Here is a 6295-nt window from a genome sequence, read left to right as displayed (position 1 = left end):
GAGGAAGTTAAACTGTCTATCTGTACCCTGAATCTTAGGGATGTCAGAGAATTCTGCCACAGACTGAAATGGGATCGAATTCCCTTCAGTCTGTGCCACGGAATCCTCTGCAGAATGGCACCACGAGGTCCTAAGGAGCCAGCAGTCATGCGGCTTTTTTTTGGTCATCCTCACAGTCGTGAAATTTTCGTAAATAAAAACGCAAGGTAGTATATTCCGATAATAAATACCTAAGTTTTTTTTTTTAATGAATTGTGCTCACCGCCTTGTTTGTGGGTGTTCTTTTTCAGTTGAAATCCTCCATCTCCATTTACTTTCAGCCAGAACACTTCCTCCACTTCAGGGCTTCCCAAAACAAGGCTGCCCTAGGTGTGCCTGAGTGATGCACTCTTGGCTTAAAGCAATGCTGTTTGAAAGGAAGAAAGAAAAACCCTTTTAAAATGACCATGCCGGTCTGGAGCCCTGCATGGGTATTATTCCCCCTGCTAGGCTTTCTGTTTCCACATCCAGCCTTGTTGGTGACGTTGTGAGGCTCAAATGGAGAGGAGAACCACCTCTGTGCATGTCTACTCAGAAGTAAGTCTTACTGAGTTCAATGCGACTTACTCCTACACATGTCAGCACCCCACTTGCCCCCAGCTCAGCTTTGTATTTCCACATCCAGCTCATTAGCAAACCTTCTGTTTGCCTCTCTACCCCACCAAGGACTGAGGAATATGAGTGGCTGTTAGGGATGTGACAAGCGTCCATTTGGGGGCTCGAGCTCAGCGGGTTCCCTCCAGGTCGGCCCCCTGAATTCCATTCAGTGACTTCCTGCTCTCACCTGACTAGGCACATGCCGAGTCGGGCAAGAGCAGAGGCCCCTGCTCCTTGCCCGAGGGGCGACGGCAAGATGGGAAGCCTTCCCATCCTGCTGCCAAAAGCAACTGCTCTCCAATCTGCCGGTGCTTGGCAGAGAGGGCCCAGTTGTTCTGGGTGGCAGCAGTGGCGGGGGAGGCCCTCTCCCATGGCCGCCACTGCCCACAGCAACTGTCCCCCTCTCTCCTGGAGCTCAGCACACAGGGACACAGATGCTCATGGTGGTGGGAGCGACAGCACCTGCTGGGCCCCTGCGAACCACCAGCGCGAGCCGGGTCCGGCAGTCAGCACTGTTCCAGTGAGCAGGTCGCAGGGCAGACTCAGGCAAGTTCCCACACCCCTAGTGGGTGGACTGGGGTGCAGGACTTCCTTCAGCCCCAGTGCTGATTTCCATCGTGGGCAGGTTCTTAGGGGCTGCAATCCAGTGGTAGGCAGGGGCAGGGCTACAGGCGAAGGGGGCAAGGAGAATGGGGAACTGTGAAGGAGTGCGTTGTATCCCTGGGCCTGAGGCCCTCGCCCCCTGCCCCAAAGTAAAAACTCATGCTCCGGATAGTGCACTCCAATGGGCCACTTGGAAATTCAGTGTGGGGAGGGGGGCAGCTTGGGGTAGCGCACCTGCTTTGCATGCAGAAAGTCCCAGGTTCGATCCTCATCATCTCCAGGTAGGGCTGGGAAAGGCTCCTGCCTGAAACCCTGGAGAGCCATGGCTGCCAGTCAGTGTCGGCAATACTTGTCTAAGTGAACTAGGGGCTTGAATCAGCACAGGGCAGCTTCCTGTGTTCCTGTGGCCATTTCAAAGAACCAATATACTTTTGGCCCTCCTGCCTTAAGAATGTTGGCTGGGAAGCCGTGCAGTGTACAAACACATCCCCAAGGCGATTCTGTGTTACTTGTCTTAGGGTCAAACAGATGCTACTTTAAATGTGCGGAGCACAGCCGGCCGGCCAGGATTCCGGGGGGGGGGGAGGAACGGAGCACCTCCCCCCCACCATCAACATAATCCGTGAAAGGTTTCATACCTTTCGTACATCCCTACTTCTCGTTTGTCTGCATCCTCCTTAATGCAAACAAATGCAGATGCTTTCGAACTGTGGTACTGGAGAAGACTCTTACGAGTCCCCTGGACTGCAAGGAGGTCAAATCAGTCAATCCAAAAGGAAATCAACCCTGACTGCTCACTGGAAGGACAGATACTGAAGGTGAAGCTCAAATATTTTGGCCACCTAATGCGAAGAGAAAACGCCTTGGAAAAGACCCTGATGCTGGGAAAGATTGAAGGCAAAAGGAGAAGGGGACGGCATCATTCTTAAAGTGTGGTGCCCAGGACTGGATACACTTCTCAAGATGAAGCCTAACCACCAGTGCCGAGTAGAGGGAAACAAGTACTTCATGTGATTTGGAAGGTATACTATTAATGCAGCCCCAAATAGCATTTGCCTTTTTTGCAGCCATCCATTCTGTTCCTTTCTCAGTAGGGCTGTTGAGCATGATGGTCTAGCATTTTTTGGTGAAGAGGGGTGGATATATTAAGTATTAGGACACAGTTCTTTCACTCTACAGCCAATGAAAATCCTCCAATCACAGGACAAGCTCAGTTTTAGACCATAGTAGGGGACTAAATTGGAGCTAGTTAATTGAAGGCTAATCTAGCCCAAAACTGAAGTAACGATGACTGACAATATAAGAAGCAGACTGTTTCTCACTGCTTGGGTTAAGGGGGCCCATTTCAGTCCGTGGCAGAATTCTCTCACGCCCCTAATTGGAAGCGAGTGAAAGATAAATTACCACAACATCCAGATATCAGAAAGTGGTCTGTCTTATCTTATGGTTTCAGACGCTGAGCAGAGTTCCTGCGCAATGCAATCGCTTCTCCTAGACCAGGTCACATGTTCTTGGTTTGTTTGGTCTGAGCTAGCAAATATACCGCAGTGCCCACAAACTAGGGATTGACAGGGCATCCCTACACCAGCCTAAAATCCTGCATTTAAAACGGGACTTTCTGCTTCTGTGCAGGCTCATAATGACTCCCTTTTTCACCTGCTTCCTCCCCCCCACTTCTCCCCGTATGTGAGCCTTCCGTTATCTTTCATTGGTCTCCCTCCTCTTCTTGCCACTTTTCCTCTTTTCATGGAGGGAACTCAAGAGTAACACAAGATAAGAACCTGAAGAAGGAAATCAACCTTTCTGAAACGTGTCAGGCCAATCAAAAAAGAACTATGATAAACCTTTTTCTATAGGCACTTGGGATTTCTACATTTCTTTTCCCCATTGTTTTCTATTGGCAGGAGGTGCCATGCTCAACCATGTCCTGTTCCCAAAGAAAGCTTTTGAGTTGGATAGGATTCCATTCTGTCACACAGAGAACACTTTCCCAGAGGCATGGATGTGTCATTTGGGATGGCTCAAACCTTATTCTGGGTTTCATACCTCCCGTTCCGTATTTGTAATTGTCATCTGAGGTCATCATGCATTACTAGGCATTGTGCAAATACGATGGTTTTAATTGGAGTGAACTATTGTTTATCTTGGGGAAGGTCCCCCAGCCATAGTGATATATGATAGGGGTCAGCCCCTAGCTTATGTGGGGGTGCAGGGGCATATCAGTCTTAAAAATGTAAAGGTGTCCCCAACCAGTCGTGTCCGACTCTAGGGTGCGGTGCTCATCCCTGTTTCTAAGCCGAAGAGCCAGCGCTGTCTGAAGACGCTTCCGTGGTCATGTGGCCGGCATGACTGAACACCGAGGTGCACGGAACACTGTTACCTTTCCTGCCGAAGCGATACCTATTTATCTACTTGCAATTTCTTGCTTTCGAACTGCTAGGTTGGCAGGAGCTGGGACTGAAGACGGGAGCTCACTCCGTCACGCAGCACTCGGGTCTCGAACTGCTGTCCTGCTGACCTTCCAGTCTGCAGTTCAGCGTCTTAACCACTAAGCCACCGTGGCCCCATATATCAGTCTTAGGCCACTGTATAAACTTGATACATTCGGGTGGGGTTGCACTCCCGCTGAAGGAACAGGGATGGCATCTGGAGTGTGCTCCTGGACCATCTTTGTCACTAAAGGCCCAGGTGACCTCGGTGACATGGAGCGCTCATTACCAGCTTTGACATCTGCTTTGACTACAAGTTCTTTGACAAGACAAAGGCGGAATATGGCTCTGCTGGGCTAGGTGAAGTCATGTACAGAGAAGAAAGTGGCAAGGATATTTACAAGAGGGGAATATGCCTCTGGGGGCTGCATAGCAGACAAGCAATTGTGCAATCGTTCACTAGATCGCCAGAAATTGTTTAAAAAAAAAAAAAAAATTTGCCTTTGCGCAAATGTGAAGATCTTTAGGTAGAGGTGAGTCAGCCTTGCAGGGAAATGACTGCCACATCTAGTATCCATGCACTGTCCGGGAAACGAGTGGCATGAAATTTAGGGCGCAATCCTAAGTTGTTCAGTCGTTCAGTTGTCTCCAACTCTTCGTGACTCCACGGACCATAACATGCCAGGCCTTCCTGTCCTGTGCTCTCTCCTGGAGCGTGCTGAAGTCCATATTCATTGCATCGGTGATGCTATCTAGCCATCTCATCCTCTGCCGTTCCCTTCTCCTTTTGCCTTCAATCTTTCCCACCATCAGGATCTTTTCCAAGGAGTTTTCTCTTCACATTAGGTGGCCAAAATATTTGAGCTTCAGCTTCAGGATCTGTCCTTCCAATGAGCACTCAGGGTTGATTTCCTTTAGGACGGACAGATTGGACCTCCTTGCAGTCCAGGGGACTTGTAAGAGTCTTCTCCAGCACCACAGTTCAAAAGCATCGATTCTTCAGTGCTCAGCCTTCCTTATAATCCAGCTCTCACAGCCATACGTTGCTACTGGGAAACCCATAGCTTTGATTAGACAAACCTTTGTCGGAAAGGTGATGTCTCTGCTTCTTACTATGCTGTCTAGGTTTGCCATAGCTTTCCTCCCATGGAGTAAGTGTCTTTTAATTTCATGGCTACAGTCACCATCTGACTGTATGATTTTCTTGGGCTCCATTCTTGGAGCCCAAGAAAATCACATCTGTCTTTTAACTGCTTCCATTTCTCCCCTTCCATATGCCAGGAAGTGATGGGGCCAGATGCCATGAACTTTGATTTTTTAATGTTGAGTTTCAAACCAGCTTTTGCACTCTCCACTTTCACCCTCAACAAGAGGCTCTTTAGATCTTCTTCGATTTCTGCCATTAGGGTGGTATCATCTGCGTATCTGAGGTTGTTGATAATTCTCCTGGCAATCTTAATTCCAACCTGCGAATCATCCTACCTGGCATTTCTCATGATGTACTTCGCAAATAAATAAAATAAGCAGGGTGACAATATGCAGCCCTGTCGTACTCCTTTCCCAATTTTGAACCAATCGGTTGTTCCATGTCCGGTTCTTACTGTTGCTTCTTGACCCTAATACAGGTTTCTCAGGAGACAGGTAAGATGGTCTGGTACTGCCATCTCGTTAAGAATTTGCCACAGTTTGTTGTGATCCACACAATCAAAGGCTTTAGCATAGTCAATGAAGCAGAAATAGATGTTTTTTCTGGAATTCTCTTACTTTCTCCATGATCCAGCGAATATTGGCAATTACATCTCTTGTTCCTCTGCCTTTTCTAGGGATGGACGAAAGTCCTTTACCTGGTCCCGCAGCTTGCTTCACAGTGGGGGGGAGGCGCTCCGTTCCTCCCCCTGAAATTCTTGGCAGGGGGGGAGGCGCCCCATCCCTCCCCGCCAAAATTCTGGCCGGGGGGGAGACGCCCCATCCCTCCAGCCGCAAATCCTCCTTGCCAGCTGGGATGCAAATGGTGGCGGCCGTAGCCGCCGCCGTTTGCGTCCCTGCAGTCAGCCATGATAGGCTACGTAAATCTTTACGTAGCCTATCACGTTTGCTTGAGGTTTTTTTTACTTGGAAATGGCGGTGGCGGCAGCCGGTCAGAAGACCGGCCGCCACGGAACCGCCACCGGGAGATGCCAGCATCAGGGACATTTGCCAAAGGTAAGTCCCATCACGGGGTGGGGGCAGGGGGGCAGCCCGTTTCTCCACTAATTTCAGGGAGCTGAATGCGTTGGCATTCTGCCTCCCAGAGATTTGTGGAGAAATTCTCTGCCATCCCTAGCCTTTTCGAAACCCAGCTTGTATTTCCAGTAGTTCTCGGTTCACAAACTACTAAAGCCTAGCTTGTAGGATTTTGAGCATCACCTTGCTGGCATGTGAAATGAGCGCAATTGTACAGTAGTTTGAACACTCTTTGGCACTGCCCTTCTTTGGGATTGGAATGTAAACTGACCTTTTCCAGTCTTGTGGCCACTGTTGAGTGTTCCAGATTTGTGGGCATATTGAGTGCAGCACTTTAACAGTCCCTGATAGCCATGATAGTGCGGTCACTGAACTTGAGCCAGACATCCTAGAGAGTGAAGTCA

This window comes from Heloderma suspectum, chromosome 2 (genome assembly GCF_057233095.1).
Source record: "Heloderma suspectum isolate Gila_16-S chromosome 2, 16-S_ref, whole genome shotgun sequence".
NCBI classification, from domain to species: Eukaryota; Metazoa; Chordata; class Lepidosauria; order Squamata; family Helodermatidae; genus Heloderma; species Heloderma suspectum.
Note: the sequence above shows the minus strand (reverse complement) of the source record.